General features: G+C 36.2%; 1 long non-coding RNA gene across 1 annotated transcript; it reads right to left on the bottom strand.

The window, feature by feature from the left end:
* Positions 1-1,994: 1,994 nt before the first annotated feature.
* On the bottom strand, positions 1,995-9,766 carry LOC140137535 (uncharacterized). The gene is made up of 3 exons (XR_011856861.1): positions 9,659-9,766; positions 5,523-5,618; positions 1,995-2,062 (listed from the first exon to the last, which is right to left on the bottom strand). It is a non-coding gene; the product is annotated as an uncharacterized lncRNA (long non-coding RNA).
* Between the last annotated feature and the right edge of the window lie 8,328 nt (positions 9,767-18,094).

Below are 18,094 nucleotides of genomic sequence, written 5' to 3'. Positions count from 1 at the left end.
TCATTAATATAGGGAAAATAGCCGGATGGTGTCCAAATTTGGCTAGAATTATCCCTTATTTTTATGAATCAACTGTAGTATGAATGGCAGCACGCCGTCATCTACATTCACTACGAAACAGTGAAATACTTGGTTGAAATTACATCAGGTACCGGTGTCAGTTTTTTTAATTTTAATTTTTTTTCTTTGCATGTAATATGACGATAACGTATTCAAAACAGGTTTACTTACCTGTTTTTCCGATATTGGTACTGGCATTTTGTAAACAATCCACTGGATCCCTTCATTACATACAGGAGTTGTTAGTGAGCCTTCATAGAAGAAGAATTGTGTGCGTTCTTCGTCGGTTGGAAGCATACCGGAGATGGGAAATACCTCCTCGAAGTCATGCGTGTTCCCTTAAAAAAACCCGATATCAATCAAAAACATGGTTCTATAACCATGATAACATATATATGAAGTGACTTATTAGGGCCGAATTATACCAAGGGGTAGGCAGCTTTATTGTTCAGAGGGGGCACAATATGAATTTCGAGGCAAAAATCTACGAAAAACATTTCCCAGTTGCATCATTTTGACCCGGTATTATCGGTGCGATATACAGCCTGTCTCAAAAAAAATTGTGCAAGTGAAAAGCGCCCTCTTTGGCAATTAGAAAATACCGTTGTGACATGATGCTAACATCAACGTCACGGGCGCACTCTTAGCTCTCAAATGCCGTTTGTTCCGTTCAATTTGCTTGTTCCAATTTCGAGATATGTTTATTTAACAACGAAAGGGTCAAATCACAATTGTGCCACTTTTACTAGGGAAGAGAGCTGAACATGTAAATCAATGATAGCTGATGTTGATGCGTCTAATGCACTACCCCCTTCGGGGCTCATGTATTAGACGCATCAACATCAGCGCGCGTGCACTATTTTGTCTAATATTTCTCTCCCAATGAGTAATACACGTTCATTACCCTATAAGTGTGCAATATTTGTTTGTCTTTTATCATGTCTTAAAGTGACTAAAAGAACAGTATTTACCATGAAAATCATTGACATGCACATGTATTCAATTTTTACAGCAGAATGTGAAATATTTATTTATCTTTTAAACTGTTGTAGGAAAAGAGAACCATCATTCCTGTATCATGATAAAACAGTCAAAAAATTTGTATTGTGTAATTGATGCATTCTTTTTATTTCACGAAGGAACTCTGGACAAACTTGATGCTATTACTGTTACATGTAAAGCCCTCTTCCCTAGTAAAAGTGGCACAATTGTGATTTTACCCTTTCGTCTTTAACTAAACATATCTCGAGATTAAAACAAGCAAATTGAACAGAACAAACGGTATTTGAGAGCTAAGACTATGCCCTTGACGTTGATGTAAGCATCATGTCACAACGGTATTTTCTAATTGCCAGAGAGTGCGCTTTTAACTTGCACAATTTTTTTTCAGTAAGACACTGTACCAAAAAGGGCTGTATTGGGCGTAGCACGCAACAATTAGGTATTTTGCACTATTTTGGTATATACTATCGGGGTGAATGTTATTGGAAAACGGGCTCCTTTCCCATTTTCTTTTCCTATTATTTTCCATTTTCTTTTTTCCCTCCCAATTTTCTCTTTCATATTTTGTCAGAGGGGCACTTTTCTCGTTTATTTTGGTCAGGGGGCACTCTGTCACCACTGGCTATAACCAAGGCCAAAATGCATTACCGTTAGAAGCCAAAGGAGGGGGGGGGGGGCTTCAAGAACCACTTTCCTATGCTCACGTAAGTTACACCACGTGTGAAGTGCCATAAATACACAGACAGGAAATAGATTTAGTTCAAAAACATGAAAGCTTTCAAGGGATGAATAATTCAGCCAAAAAGTGCCCGAAATCAGTTTTGCTACCATTTTCATGATATTATCCGGGAATATTATATTACATTTTAGTCGTAAAATAACCTTATATTAGAGGGTGGCTCTATTATATACCCTTGATTGATGAATTCATACCTCGATATGGCACAGCCGCTACACCTTGTAGGAGTGCTTCAAACCCGGGATTGTCTTCAGCAGCTACCTGTATGTTAATGAAGGACATGTACCGTAAACCCCGTCTACAAGCATATAGAGTGGTTCTGATGAAAGCTACATTAATCCAGGCGCCATTATAGAGTTTGAGCAAATAAATTACGGATTCAAGCATATACAAACAAGTATTATTTTAAGACCAATCTATTGTTTTGGTATATTTACGCTTGCTTCGAATTAATTTAGCTTTCATAAAAAACACCATATATGGTCGAATCCAACCAAAAGTGTCCACGGGCCAAAAATAAAAATCCGAAATAAAGATGTCTCCACAATTTTTTCCTTTTGCCCATTGATTGATGACATATTGGCCTTATAGGAACCAAAAGTGCTATTACTAATCTTGAAAAATAAATCCAGGACGTGTGATAGTAAATGTGATATCAAAACCCAATGTTACCTACGAATACCACTAGGATGCTTTCACTATCGCAATACTAATCAACCTAAAACGAATGGAATATTCCCATTAACGCTTTTTTCGTGTAATGTAGACCACAGGGTGTCAGGAAAATGCTAACCCAACCAGAAAATATTTGTTTTTATTTTTATAACGCCATCAATATGATCTTAGTCAATTATGCTAGTTTATTTTTGAAAATTAAGTTTAGGTCAGTTTCTGTATTTTATTTATCAAATGAGTATAAATCAATTTACACATTGTATAAGAACGAGTATGATATATGTTTTCAAGAATATTAGGAATTATACGCATACACCTAACGCTTTATACAATGAAAAGGTGAAGAAACCCGGGTATTCGTAGGTAACATGAGCGATTTAACAATATCTATATTGAGTTTATAGGTTTAAATTTTGCTATTATGGTAATGAATTAATAAAATTGTAGTTTTTGGATCTCTTTCAGATGGTACGTCCAAATGAATAAATGCTATTACCTTAGATCAATTTTTTTAAATGCTTTTAGCAAGATTTTGACCACTTCATTTTGATATACAAGTAGTTAATCAGCAATTTTACTTAATAAATAATTGTTGAATGAATCCGTATATGGGTAATAATAGTGTCCTGGGGTACCGCTTAAAGTTTTGACAATTAATTTCCATTGGTAGGGACACTTCATTACACATGTCATGTATTATGCTGTATTCGTAAGTAACATTTCAGTATTTGTAGGTAAGAATTAGACTTTTGGTGGATATCGCAATCAAAACTTCATTTTATAAAGCACTTTGAATGTATTATTTTCTTTATGTGCGGTTATTGTTACTTTAGACCCTATCATTGTATTAATAATGTCGGTTCACAGCGGTTGAAAGAGGATTGAAGTAAGAAACAAAGGCACTAAAGTGACTTTAATTTGCTTAATTGCACACAAATCGCTTAAAACCGTTATTGCAGACTTGTGAAGTCCATCTTGGAGTCAGTTACGTCTTGTGGCCTTTCGTTTGAGGGCAACTACAATTAGCTTTATACCAGGGTCCATCAATGTGTTGTCTAGATCATGAGACAATGAGAACAGTCGTTTTTCCATGGTATTCGTAGGTAACCTTAGCGAAAACGTCAAAAGTTACCTTCGAATAAATCAATTTGGACACAAATTACTCAGAAACCAGAAGGTCGGTAAACATTTAAAATGAAGCACACATGACAGTTGACAAATCCAAGTATTTATCCCCTTCTAATCTTCTTTGAATCTGATTTTTCTTTCAAATGAGCAGACCGTCGTCTATTTCAGTACATATTTTTCACCAATTAAGCCGTATTCAGTTTTGCATGGTGGGCATGTATGTGAATTCGCAACTTTCATTGACATATGATTTGATAGCAAACATACAGGCCTTCGTTATGTACCAATATGGGCATTGGCATGAATGGCGGTGTTTCACAATACTGTCATGATGTCAAAGTGTATTCGTAGGTAACATTCGGTTACCGAAATTTACCTACGAATACTTGCTTTTATTGTTGACATCTCAGAAATATTTAAACGCAGGTTATTGAAACTTGGTAGAAATAAAGAGTGTATTACCCAGCACCTATTGCTGAACTATTGTTTCCTATTCTCTCACTTTGTGGAAATGGCACAGCTTTTAACATGTATTCGGAGGTAATGCATATTTTTACCAAACCTACCTTTGTGCCATTTAGAATTTCTGGCAGCTAAACACAATAATAAAGATGTCCGAATGCAATGCATTTCAGTATTGGACATATCAAAGCTTGTATCAATTGCGCATTTATTAGTGATTTCCATATTTTAAAGATATATCTAGTGCTATGAAAAATTGTATTCGTAGGTAATGTAAAAAATACCACTCAAAAAAATTATCACAAAAATTCATAATTATGTACAAATATGTGAAAAATTGAACAGGCAATCTTTGAATACACACCTTTCAGGAAATCGATTTAGATTCAATCCAATGACTTCTTTTCATAACTGGTTTAGATGTTTTTAAAAATACTTTAAGAAATATTTTCAAAAAATTGGTAAAAATAGCATGTTTTGGGGTCTATGTGTCTAAGTTTTTCACAGAAGGGGGGTCTTATTATATATGGCGCGAAGCGTATGATCAAGGCGAATAAACACAATACAAAAAACGAATGCCAATTGATTGATACTTTCAAGTTATGGCCCTGAACATGCCATGTACACTTTTCGTTGGATTCGACCATATGCTTGTAGACGCGGTTCTACGGTATCTCAACTCAAAATGAATAAATAGCTGTACACCATTTAATTAATAATTATTAATTCATTAATTATTAATTGATTTCAACCATAAATTTCAATGAGAAAAAATGAGAGCTTCCCACTAATACCAAAATCTCAATCTCGATGGAAGAAATGTGCCTATTGATGGGACCATAAGCGGGTTAAGCCTTGAATTAATTATTGTTAATTATTTAATTAATTCATTATTATTAATTGATTAGTAGCTGTCAATGATTAGTGAATTAAAGCAATAATGTGCGATTTGCATAAAGAATAGATTCCTATTTAAATGTTTGTTTTCACTGATCACATTATACCCTTTTAATTTCGAGCCAAACAAATGAGGTATATATAAGAAGAAACTATAACGAAGAAAATTGCGATTTTATTCCAGCGCCTACAATGCGTGTACTACGCTCGCCGATCGTAACATGTAATACTGGACGGAGCATCGCGCTCGACGTGTGTACACATAAGCTGACATCCACGGGAGATGTTAGCATGCAATCGATCGATGAACTCTGAATAAAACCGGGTCGACCCGGTTTTAATATAAAAAGTTAAATTTTACTCATATTAAAGCACTTCAGGCTTAGTCTTTTACGTGGTATTTTAGTACACCACTGGGCATTATAATTATGCAAAAAGTAGAAATCCGAGTAAAATTGAGGGCGTCGCTGTAAAGCAAATCACACATTATGGCTTTAACTAGTTCATTTATTTTACTTTATTTATTTATTTATTTTACTTTCTTTTATTTATTACTCACCTGTAAAAATATCCCCAGCACAGTTACACCATTTTTTACCTTTACTGCGTCGTCGAAATTATCAAATTTTTCTCGATCGTAGTGTACGATGTGCATCTGAAAGTATATTTTATTTAAAAAAATCAAACTCATTTTTCTTTTATTAATGTTTGCTTCAAATGAGGGTGCAGTGGCTGCCCGTACGTTACGCCCGTATGTTGTACCAGCTATTTTGACATAGCAGACCACCGGTAAAAATACAATATTCCCCAGATTTTGCAGTAAATATACACCGGGCAGGATACGTTAACATCAAGATATTATATAGAGAGATTGCGATTTCCAAACGTAGGTATCGGACGTACGTTAATCTATTCAAAACCACTCTCCTGTATCGAAGCGAGGTCACGTATTTAGCCACTTTCGAAAATTTTCCACATGCGAAATCAACGTAGATACATCTTTGAAAATGCACAAAATTTGTCCATTTCACAATATGTTAAAGACAGTCAAGGATAACGAACATACGAAGGAAAGTCTAATTATTATCATGATCCTTTTGTTTGTAACAAATCATTATAATAAAGGTGCAGCGATGTGTTAAAAATTGACTAAATTTATACGCGATGTCCATACGCAGATATTGAAATATGCTGATTTTACCTCATGTCGAAGTTCATGCAACGCGCCCAATCTTCAGGACGAAAAAGTCTCATTTTGAAAGCAAAGTCATGATAATCAATCAATCTTCAATCAATCAATCTTTCATTTTTTCATCAATCTCATAAAGCATACAATGTAACAACAGAGGTAAATTAAATTATTGCAAATTAACAAGTATTGATGAAGGCAGGTACATCACAAGGCCAAGAGACCTGAAAACGATGTACCACCTTATCTTAATACTAATTATAGAGAGTTTGTCCGTCTGTCCGCGAGCTATCGCGTGCGCGCGGAGCTATCGCGTGCCCGCAGAGCGCGTACGCGGAGTATCAACGGGCGTGTGCGAGGAGTACCGACGGGCGCAGTGCGGGTATCGCAAAGCATTACAGTGTGCATGTGACTAATTTACAGGTGCATCTCATCGGACCAGAACCAGGTAAGGCCTATAGCCCATTTTATATACCTCATATATAGATTCCTGTCATCTGATTGGTTGAAAGTGCAGTCATTGAATTAACTATGCACGCAAAATGAACTATGGACCGGTCCATGGAAATGGATTATGGACCGGTCACGTGCGTCACGATCAAACTGCGCGTTTTTCCCAGCGTAACATGATATTACGCACGCTTTAATGTTTTCACGCGCTATAATTACGCAGAAATCGCAGATTGTAATCTGTGTGCCGTTCGCATTGAAACTATTAATTTAATTTCCCCAAGTCGATGCTTTTAACCAAACAGATGACAAGAATCTGAAGATTTGGTATATAAAACACATATTGACTGCTTTTTATTCGGGGCATGGTTAAAATTATAGGCCCGCGGTGATCTCAAAACCATGACTATGCCCCTCGGCTACGCCTCGGGGCATAGTCATGGTTTTGAGATCACCTTGGGCATGTAATTTTAACAATGCCCCTCATAGCAGTCAATATTTGTATAATATTGATCACAAAGAGACGCAGGCCTATATCATAGTAGTTTAAAAGGTCAGGGCGGGTATATGGGTAACGGGTGTTTGGTAATTAGAGAATGATAATGAGAACCACCCAACCCGAGAACCGCGAAATCTAGTAACATATAATTATAACTGTACATTAAATAATCAAAACATTAATTATACACAAAAACATAAAAACATACAAAGAACCCATCTTAAGTTATAAAAATGCAAATTAAAGCAACAAATAATTTAGCAGTGTTTGATAATACATTATGGTGAATTGTGTACAGAGTCGGCAAAAACAAGAAATTATGAGATTATGAGAGGTATTAATTAGATTTTAAATACCTTATAATGCTATTTTTGAATTCATTTACCCGTTTAGCTTCTTTAATTACACTTGGCAAACTATTCTATAACCTAGGACCAAGTGATCCTTAATCTACCAAAATATATGTTTTTAGACAACTATAATATTTGGGGAGCACAAAAATACAAGCATGTTAACCTTGGTTTTTAGTCAAAATCAAAAGCGTGCTATTTGAATTAGGCAGAGACTCGGTAACCTGAGCTCACCGTTATTTTTTCAATCACTATGCCCTCTAGTGACCTATATCAGGTAACATAGTAGCTTATAGTCTTTGTTCCAGGCGTCAAGTTCTCCTTGGTGACGAATGAGCACAATCCAGTTTCGAACCGAGACTAGCAATATTTAACACCGTATTAACGTACGTTAAAACGTACGGTCCACGTGCTGCGTATGGAACATCGCAATCTCTCTATTAAATCGTGCCCCATTCGAGCTGGAACAGCAATAGCGATTAGAACTTGCACTATATACAGTGCCATGTGCTCACCACCTCTCTAAATCAAAGGAACACAAAATAGCTGTGCCGATGCTCTTATAAGGGTATAGTATATATATATTGGCAACATAGGCCATATATCAAATTTTCCTCAAATATTACACTATCCCTTAAGAACGAACGGAAATTGAAGACAATATTACCATAGAAACGCTACATTGGCTGAAGGCTGCCTTGTGTGATTTTTCTTATTGTCATCAAATTGTGATGAGATACACTGTAAATTAACTTCATATATTAATTTTGAGGTGTTATCATAAATTTATACACCTCATGTCTATTCGTAAAAGAAAGAAGCATGCTGAAATATAAGATAACAATAAAAAATACAACAATGATAATAAAAATCACCAAAGGCAGCCGTTTGAGATACGACAGTATGTGATGCAAACGACGCTGTTCTTTTTGTAAACATTGTGCAATATAGGGAAGTCATCAATATGGTATGATCAGCATTAATATTTACATGTGAATAGTAAAGAGTTTTTAATGTTAAAATATGATATCATTATCATAGTAACTGATGACGAAAGTGAAATGTTTTCGAGATGTCCTTAAAAGGGATCGGATAGCGACGTTTGAACATGTTGAACAGTATTTTTGTCATTTTGTCAAGGAATGGGGTATGAACGTTTGGACAGTATTTATTGTGGGGCATTGGAGCACATCAGACATATCGAATTGCATTCTGAATACGAAGAATGTCCTTCTGATATCAAATAATTTAGATTTTTTGAAATTCGCAATGTAATACACATTTTATGGCAACTTTATAAATCTGATGATTTATACTTAAAGTGTATGTAGGTGGGATGAAAAGCCGACGGTCAATTGAAAATTGTAACCTTTTTGTATTGAAGATTAGGTCTTTTTGGAAAAAAATCCATATCTTCAATATGAAAGGTCAAAATTTTCAATTGATCGTCGGCTTTTCCTCCCAGCTACATACACTTTAAGAATCATTAGATTTATCAAATTTACTTCGAGGACTGTTATATATCAAAAATGTGAAAAAAATCAAATTTTAATAATAATATTTGTGGTAAAATTTGTATTATATCGTGAATTTCAAAAATGAAAATTATTTGATATCAGAAAGACATTCTTCGTATTCAGAATGCAATTCGATATGTCTGATGTGCTCTCATGTCCCACAAAAAATACTGTCAAACGCTCAAAACGATCATTCCAGATCCCTTAAGGCATGGTAAGGACACTCAAACTAAATTACATATTCAAGTAGTCGATATTGATGAAGAAATTCATTCTGCGTATTTTGATATCTCATTTGGTACGATACAACTTTATTTTCCTTACAGTAATTTGAATAAAACAGGGAGCTTTTCAAAAGTGACACAAATTTGCATTGACTTTTCCCTCGCAGCAGATTGAGCACAGCGGAGTGAGTGTTCATCTGCATGATTGAACCCGTAACAAAAGGAAGCAGAAATCGCCTTGAAGAAGGAAATATCTAAATGTGTCACTTTTAAAACTCGACCTTTTGTCATTCAAATGAGTATAGCTTTGTGGATAAAATGGCATCGTGTCGAATAAGGTGTCAAAGTACGCAGGGCAAAATTCTCCATCTATCGACTAACTTAGTGTTAGTGTCTTTAAGACATAGCTTTCGTTTTAAGTGTTCGGAAACTTTTCGTGCGCAGTATAGTCGATTAATGTACTAACCTCGGCCGAGTATTGCTTCTCATCTACTCTATGCTCAGATCCTTGGTCATCTAGGCTCCCCCAGTGAAAATGTAACTGAGTTGCTTGAAAGATGGACGATAGGGGACCACCCTCCAAATGGTAGTTGCCTTGCAGATCGAGTTGGACTGCATCAATGATGAATTATAAATTGTCAATTATGAGCGATTTTATAAACTTGGGCGATGGATTTGTTTTAATATTATTATCCCTAAATGCATCCTGTTGAAACTTGTTTGGTTGGCATATCCAACTTTGTTTTTCGAGTATTTGTATGGCATGTTGATTTAGCGCCTCGTCTGATTAAAAAGGCATTTCGTGATCCACAGCCTCATCCCCCAACTTTTCTAAAAAAATCAGGTAGTTTATCAATGCTTACATCTACTGCTGATATCAGGTAGTTTATCAATGCTCATATCTACTATTGATATCAGTTAGTTTATCAATGCCGTGTGTACTACTGATATCAATGCACACATCTACTGATATCAGGTAGTTTATCAATGCTTACATCTACTGCTGATATCAGGTAGTTTATCAATCCTCATATCTACTATTGATATCAGTTAGTTTATCAATGCCGTGTGTACTACTGATATCAATGCACACATCTACTGATATCAGGTAGTTTATCAATGCTTACATCTACTGCTGATATCAGGTAGTTTATCAATGCTCATATCTACTATTGATATCAGTTAGTTTATCAATGCCGTGCGTACTACTGATATCAATGCACACATCTACTGATATCAGGTAGTTTATCAATACTTACATCTACTGCTAATATCGGGTAGTTTATTAATGCTCGCATCTACTGCGACAGGTAGTTCGTAAATGGTCACATCGGCTGATATCAGTAGTTTATCAATGGCCACATCTGCTGATATCAGGAATTTTATCAGTGTTTATTTCTGATATCAGGTAGTTCATCAGTGCTCACATCTACTGCTTATATCAGGTAGGTAGTTTATCGATGCTCACATCTACTGCTGTTTATAAATACTTACATCTACTGTTTGCATCCGGTGGTTTATCAATATTCACATCTGCTGATATCAGGTAGTTTATCAATGCTCATATCTACTGCTAATATCAGGTAGTTTATCAATGCTCGTATCTACTGCTAATATCAGGTAGTTTATCAATGCTCATATCTACTACTGATATCAGTTAGTTTATCAATGCTCATATCTACTGCTAATATCAGGTAGTTTATCAATGCTCATATCTACTACTGATATCAGTTAGTTTATCAATGCTCATATCTACTGCTAATATCAGGTAGTTTATCAATGCTCATATCTACTACTGATATCAGGTAGTTTATCAATGCTCATATCTACTGCTAATATCAGGTAGTTTATCAATGCTCATATCTACTACTGATATCAGTTAGTTTATCAATGCTCATATCTACTACTGATATCAGTTAGTTTATCAATGCTGTGTGTGCTACTGATATCAATGCGCACATCTACTGATATCAGGTAGTTTATCAATGCTTACATCTACTGCTAATATCAGGTAGTTTATTAATGCTCACATCTACTGCAACAGGTAGTTTATAAATGCTCACATCTGCTGATATGACTATTATGAGTAGTTTATCAATGCTTACATCTACTGCTGATATCAGGTAGTTTATCAATGCTCGTATCTACTACTACTGATATCAGATAGTTTATCAATGCTCACATCTACTGCTGATATCAGGTAGTTTATCAATGCTCGTATCTACTACTGATATTAGGTAGTTTATCAATGCTCACATCTACTGCTGGTATCAGGTAGTTTATCAATGCTCACATCTACTGTTGATATCAGTAGTTTTGAATGTTTACACCTACCGCTGATATCAGGTAGTTTTTTCAATGCTCACATCTACTGCAATATCAGGTAGTTTATTAATGCTCGCATCTACTGCTGATATCAGATAGTTTATCAATACCCACATCTACTGCTGATATCAGGTAGCTTATCAATGCTCACATCTACTAATGATAACAGGTACGGTAGTTTATCAGTGCTCACATCTACTGCTGAAATCAGGTATTTTATCAGTCGGCGTATCTACTACTGATATCAGGTAGTTTATCTGTGCTCACATCTACTGCTGATATCAGGTAGTTTATCAATGCTTGTATCTACTACTGATATTAGGTTGTTTATCAATGCTCACATCTACTGCTGGTATCAGGTAGTTTATTAATGCTCACACATACTGTTGATATCAGTAGTTTATCAATGTTTACACCTACTGCTGATATCAGGTAGTTTATCGATGCTCACATCTACTGTAACATCAGGTAGTTTATAAATACTCACATCTACTGTTTTCATCCGGTGGTTTATCAATATTCACATCTGCTGATATCAGGTAGTTTATCAATGCTCATATCTACTGCTAATATCAGGTAGTTTATCAATGCTCGTATCTACTGCTGATATCAGATTAGATAGTTTATCAATGCTCGTATATACTACTGATATTAGGTAGTTATACAATGGTCGCATCTACTGCTGATATCAGTAGTTTATCAATGTTCACACCTACTGCTGATATCAGGTAGTTTTTTCAATGCTCACATCCACTGCAACAGGTAGTTTGTAAATGCTCACATCTGCTGATATCAGTAGTTTATCAATGCTCACATCTACTGCAAATATCAGGTAGTTTGCTTGTATCTACTACTGTTATCAGGTAGTTTATCAATGCTCACATCTACTGCTTATACTAGGTAGTTTATCAATGCTCACATCTACTGCAGATATCAGATAGTTTATCAATGCACGTATATACTACTGATATTAGGTAGTTTATCAATGGTCACATCTACTGCTGATATCAGGTAGTTTATCAATGCACGTATATACGACTGATATTAGGTAGTTTATCAATGGTCACATCTACTGCTGATATCAGGTAGTTTATCAATGCTCACATCTACTGCTGATGTAGTTTATCAACGTTCACACCTACTGCTGATATCAGGTAGTTTATCAATGCTTGTATCTACTACTGATATCAGGTAGTTTATCAATGCTTACATCTATTGCTGATATCAGGTAGTTTATCAATACTCACATATACTTGTCAAAAAGTGGCTGAAATGTTAATAAAACGGGTACTTTTTCCAAAAGGCGGGGGGGGCACGTCCCTTGTCCCCGGATTGAATCCCATGTCTGTGTCTGCAGCATACACTATCCAGGGTTAATGACACAGGTTAATTTGTTCATAAAACCTCACGTTCAGTTTGGGTGTATTTAATTGCCCTCACCTTCAATAAAAAACAATGGTTGGTCGAAGAGAAGGGAACAGTATTGTACAGCAATCTGAAGAGCAAATTAAACCTGAAATATTGTATGTGAGCCAAGTTAAGATTATATATAAAAACCGCCCACTAGTCCAAATGGCCATTAGTCCTAAAGTGGTTCAAGTCATGGTTTACGGTATTTTGGGTTAGGATTAGCGTTACTAGGTATGGGGTAAGGCAAGGGTTAGAGTCATAGTTAAGATTATATACCTCATATAAAGATTCCTGTCATCTGATTGGTTGAAAGTGCAGTCATTGAATTAACTATGCCCGCAAAATGAACTATGGACCCGTCCATGGAAATGAACTATGGACCGGTCACGTGCGTCACGATCAAACTGCGCGTTTTTCCCGGCGTAAATGATATTACGCACGCGTTAATGTTTTCACGCGCTATAATTACGCAAAAAGCGCAGATTGTAATCTGTGTGCCGTTCGCATTGAAACTATTAATATTTCTTCCCAAAATCGATGCTTTTAACCAAACAGATGACAAGAATCTTAAGATTTGGTATATAAAACAAATATTGACTGCTTTTTATTCGGGGCATGGTTACGCCTCGGGGCATAGTCATGGTTTTGAGATCACCTTGGGCCTATAATTTTAACCATGCCCCTCATAGCAGTCAATATTTGTATACTATGGTCAGGATTAGGGTTAGGATTCGGACTTAAGTGAAGGTTAGGGCAAGGATTATTATTAACAATATTTGTATTGGGGTTTCGGACTAATGACCTTTCGGACTATCGACATGTAACCAAAATTATGAGCTGTATAATGATGAAGTCTTTAAAAAAAAGAGTTAAAATAAATATATTGCAGTTTATAAGTAAGTGCATTTCCAGTTGCTTTTGCATTTTTCTTTGCGTGACATTTCATTATTATTGTTTTGCTAATTTTATATTTGTCGTCAGAGAATTAGGTCTGACGTGTTTCAAATACAATTGGTTACTTTTTTGAGTGGATCGGGCTTTGTTTTATAATCTAAAACAGAAGATGGTTAAATAGTCATCCACAACCGACATTATTTGTAAATTTGGAATGTTTATAGAATTACAGAGCTCTGATAGAATTACATCTTTTTATTTTTATTTTTAAGGTATCGGATACCAACGTTTGCGCAGTATTTTTGTGGGTCAAGAGAGCACATCAGACACACCATGCAAATTGCATTCTGAATACGAAGAATGTCTTGATGATATAAATAAATTTGATTTTCTTTTTTAATTCGTGACATAATACAATGGAAAATTATTAAAAATATATATTCGGTGGTGTCAAATTACATTAAGGTTACTGTTGGTCAACTTTACATTAAGGTTACTGTCGGTTAATATTACATTAAGGTTACTCTTGCTTTCTTGCCTTGTGGGCCCTTATATCGGGATCCCATGCTCTTCTAGTGTTTAGTCGCCGTATGGGAGTAGCCGGCCTCGGTCCTGCCGGCCATGCGGCCCAGTCCTTGTCATGTTATTATCGAGCTGTCTAACATTATTGTTTAACCCCATAGTTTACCCTAGTGGATGTTAGATCATCCTTTGGCTACCCGTGTAGCTGTTTACTTCAGTGGTTCCTCTGAACAAATAGATATATCATTACAGCAAAAGTTGCAAGAGATAGCATTGACGGGTGTGTCAATAGCGAAGCCTTAGCTGAATAGACAATTCTATCATTTAGTGGCTGGGTTGGACGAAAATTATCCACCAAGTTGCGATTTCTTTCCCCCTCTGCATATTCGTATACGGAGCGAAATACGTCGATCTGTGGAAGAAACATTTTGATGCAGGTTTGAAATTGAATAAATGAATGTTTTTATGTGAACATTTCAATCTCATTAACAGCCGGTTTACTTTAGGGGATATATACATGTAGATGTGATATGGGAAATACCTTATGACATACCGTAGTGTATTAACGATTACATCGTGAGGTCAAGGGTCATTTAATTGAGATCAACTTATCTACGGTTGAAAACGTACAATTCACAGTTTTGCTAATTTTAGCTCATTTTGACACCGAATTCGGTCGAGTGAGCCTAACAATAGCTTTCTGAGTGATAGCAAACTTTAAAAAAAAGTGAGCAAGATTGAAACTTTCATTGTCCATATACACTAGTAGATTTTTAAAAGTATGCCACACGCATTTATGTAAATAGAAAATGAACCTGACTTCTTAACGACACTGAATCCGAAGTCATATAGAATCCTCTATAACCACAGACAGTGACGGATGTATTATCATTATCAGTTGATACACTTTGTAGTTTGCATTTTACAACAACCATGACAACTGCCGTTAAGTATTATGTTAGCTGATAGGATTGTGATGCCATTACGCCACACAATTTTTCTTCATTTTCTTCAGTGGTTCCTTGTTGTTCTTTAGTAGTATGTCTATAACGTGCTAAAAGGATGTATCCGACATAGAAACAAAAAGGTTGGTATGTGTCTGGAACGGCTTCACCATGTATGTTAACTCAAATTCGGCATTTTGGTGGGGCATTACATGGCGACTTGTTCTTTGGTTTTGATGCTCAGTGCACTCTGATGCCGATTGGCACTGTTATTATAAAGCACAGAGCGCACGTTACAAGGAAACATACAAAATCAATCAAGCAAATATAAAAAGCAGCAAATAAAACAAAACATATTATACAAAAACAGCAATATTTAGCTGGATAAAGATGAGTCTTTGGGGATGCGCTTAAACCCAGTCACCGACTCCACCTCACTGACCTCAGTCTCTAAGAGCGAGGAACCCAAAGGCGAGTGATGATGAGCATGGTAAGAGCAGATGAGGAGCGAAGCCGAGATCGGAGACCAAGCTCAACACAACAGATGAATTAAATCAAACAGGTAACCTGGAGCTTGGCGTAATTGCTATCCAGGGCTTTCCCGCTATAGGTGTAAGCTTGGTACTTCCCTTTTCAGGTAAAGACTTAGTTTGCATACTTTAATGCTACGAACTCATGGCAAAAACACGTGTAAAAATAGGAACGTCTAATAACTAAAGTTTTATCCACCCATCTAGAACAATATATATACCCGGGCACATTTGAACTGCCCCCGTTAATGCCGCATCAGCGTTTGTCTTAATTTAGTATCTAGAATATTAGACATTGTGATTCATGGCAGTGTACATGGAGACAATCGGAAATCAGGGGAAACCCCGCGAAAGATGGACAATAAAACACCGTGATATCTATCTCACTTTAGCATGTTGTGAGACTCATTCCCGGGGCAGGTTTCAACAACACATGATACATGATAAAAAATCGGTATTAAAAAGTAAAGATGCTGTTTCATAGCAATTGTCAGCCTGCTTGCTTTCTTTGCTGTTTCTTTTGACATTGGAAAATATTTTAAATGCACATTTGTGTTCGTTGGCATAATAGGGTGTCATTAATGGAGTGAGAAACAGAGCAACCATCACAATACATGTTTGTTTGTTTGTTTGTTTGTTTGTTTGCTTCTCGGGGACACTCAATATAAATAACATACGGGTATGCTCCCCGCAAGACCCGTTTTTGGACCGCGTAGCTCCGAAAGGTCCTTGAATTTTACCAAAACAGAGCACTAAAAGACCCTTGATTTTGAACATTAATTTTAGCTCTTAAAGACCCTAAATTTTAATTGCTCATTTCTCGCCTTTTTTGAGGCAATTATCAACATTACAACCGAGTGACAAACTTTAATGAGCTATCACATCATCACCCAATTTGCATCTCGCCGTGATTTAATAGTGTATTTATAATGCAAATAACCACTTTCCTTGCTCCACAGTATAATGGAAACTAACCCTTTGTTATGCTAAATAGCTTTCCCAATCTTACGTGCTGAAGGCAACACTCGTCATACCTCAGTAAACATCAAAAGAGGAGCTGGCTGTTTTCTGTCTATGGTCATTTCTAGCGTATATATTTCTGTGTATAATATTTGTGTATTTCCCAAATGCCAAATATGGGCATTATGACCAATATTTGTGAACATTGACCTGTGTAGTGGTCATACGTTGCTCGCTCAACCATAACAGTATGACCGTCGCTAATAGCGACTCATTAATATAGGGACAATAGCCGGATGGTGTCCAAATTTGGCTAGAATTATGCCTTATTTTTATGAATCAACTGTAGTATGAATGGCAGCACACCGTCATCTACATTCACTACGAAACAGTGAAATACTTGGTTGAAATTACATCAGGTACCGGTGTCAGTTTTTTTAATTTTAATTTTTTTTTCTTTGCATGTAATATGAAGATAACGTATTCAAAACAGGTTTACTTACCTGTTTTTCCGATATTGGTACTGGCATTTTGTAAACAATCCACTGGATCCCTTCATTACATACAGGAGTTGTTAGTGAGCCTTCATAGAAGAAGAATTGTGTGCGTTCTTCGTCGGTTGGAAGCATACCGGAGATGGGAAATACCTCCTCGAAGTCATGCGTGTTCCCTTAAATAAACCCGATATCAATCAAAAACATGGTTCTATAACCATGATAACATATATATGAAGTTACTTATTAGGGCCGAATTATACCAAGGGGTAGGCAGCTTTATTGTTCAGAGGGGGCACAATATGAATTTCGAGGCAAAAATCTACGAAAAACATTTCCCAGTTGCATCATTTTGACCCGGTATTATCGGTGCGATATACAGCCTGTCTCAAAAAAATTGTGCAAGTGAAAAGCGCCCTCTTTGGCAATTAGAAAATAGAGTGTATGCAATAAACCCAAGCGGAACGAGAGTTGCTAAGTAACCGCTACCCGAACCATAAACACATGCATGATCAGACAACAAGTGTTCAATTTCCCCATAGCTTCCCACGTTGTACACATGTCAGTCGAATTTGGCGGTGTTGGTTTGTTTGTCCTCCAAGTTATAGCATTGTTCACTTTGCCTCACTGTAATAACTCAAAGATAACTGTGATGATCATTTCAAGAGGTCACTCTCCCGATTAAGCTAAACAACCTATGTGGAAGAATTTTATGCATGAGCAATCACATCAATGACGTAGTAATGAATACCCTCTATACCGTTGTGACATGATGCTAACATCAACGTCACGGGCGCACTCTTAGCTCTCAAATGCCGTTTGT

The sequence above is a fragment of the Amphiura filiformis genome, chromosome 2, assembly GCF_039555335.1.
Source record: "Amphiura filiformis chromosome 2, Afil_fr2py, whole genome shotgun sequence".
NCBI classification, from domain to species: domain Eukaryota; kingdom Metazoa; phylum Echinodermata; class Ophiuroidea; order Amphilepidida; family Amphiuridae; genus Amphiura; species Amphiura filiformis.
Note: the sequence above shows the minus strand (reverse complement) of the source record. Positions and strands in the feature narration are given on the sequence as shown.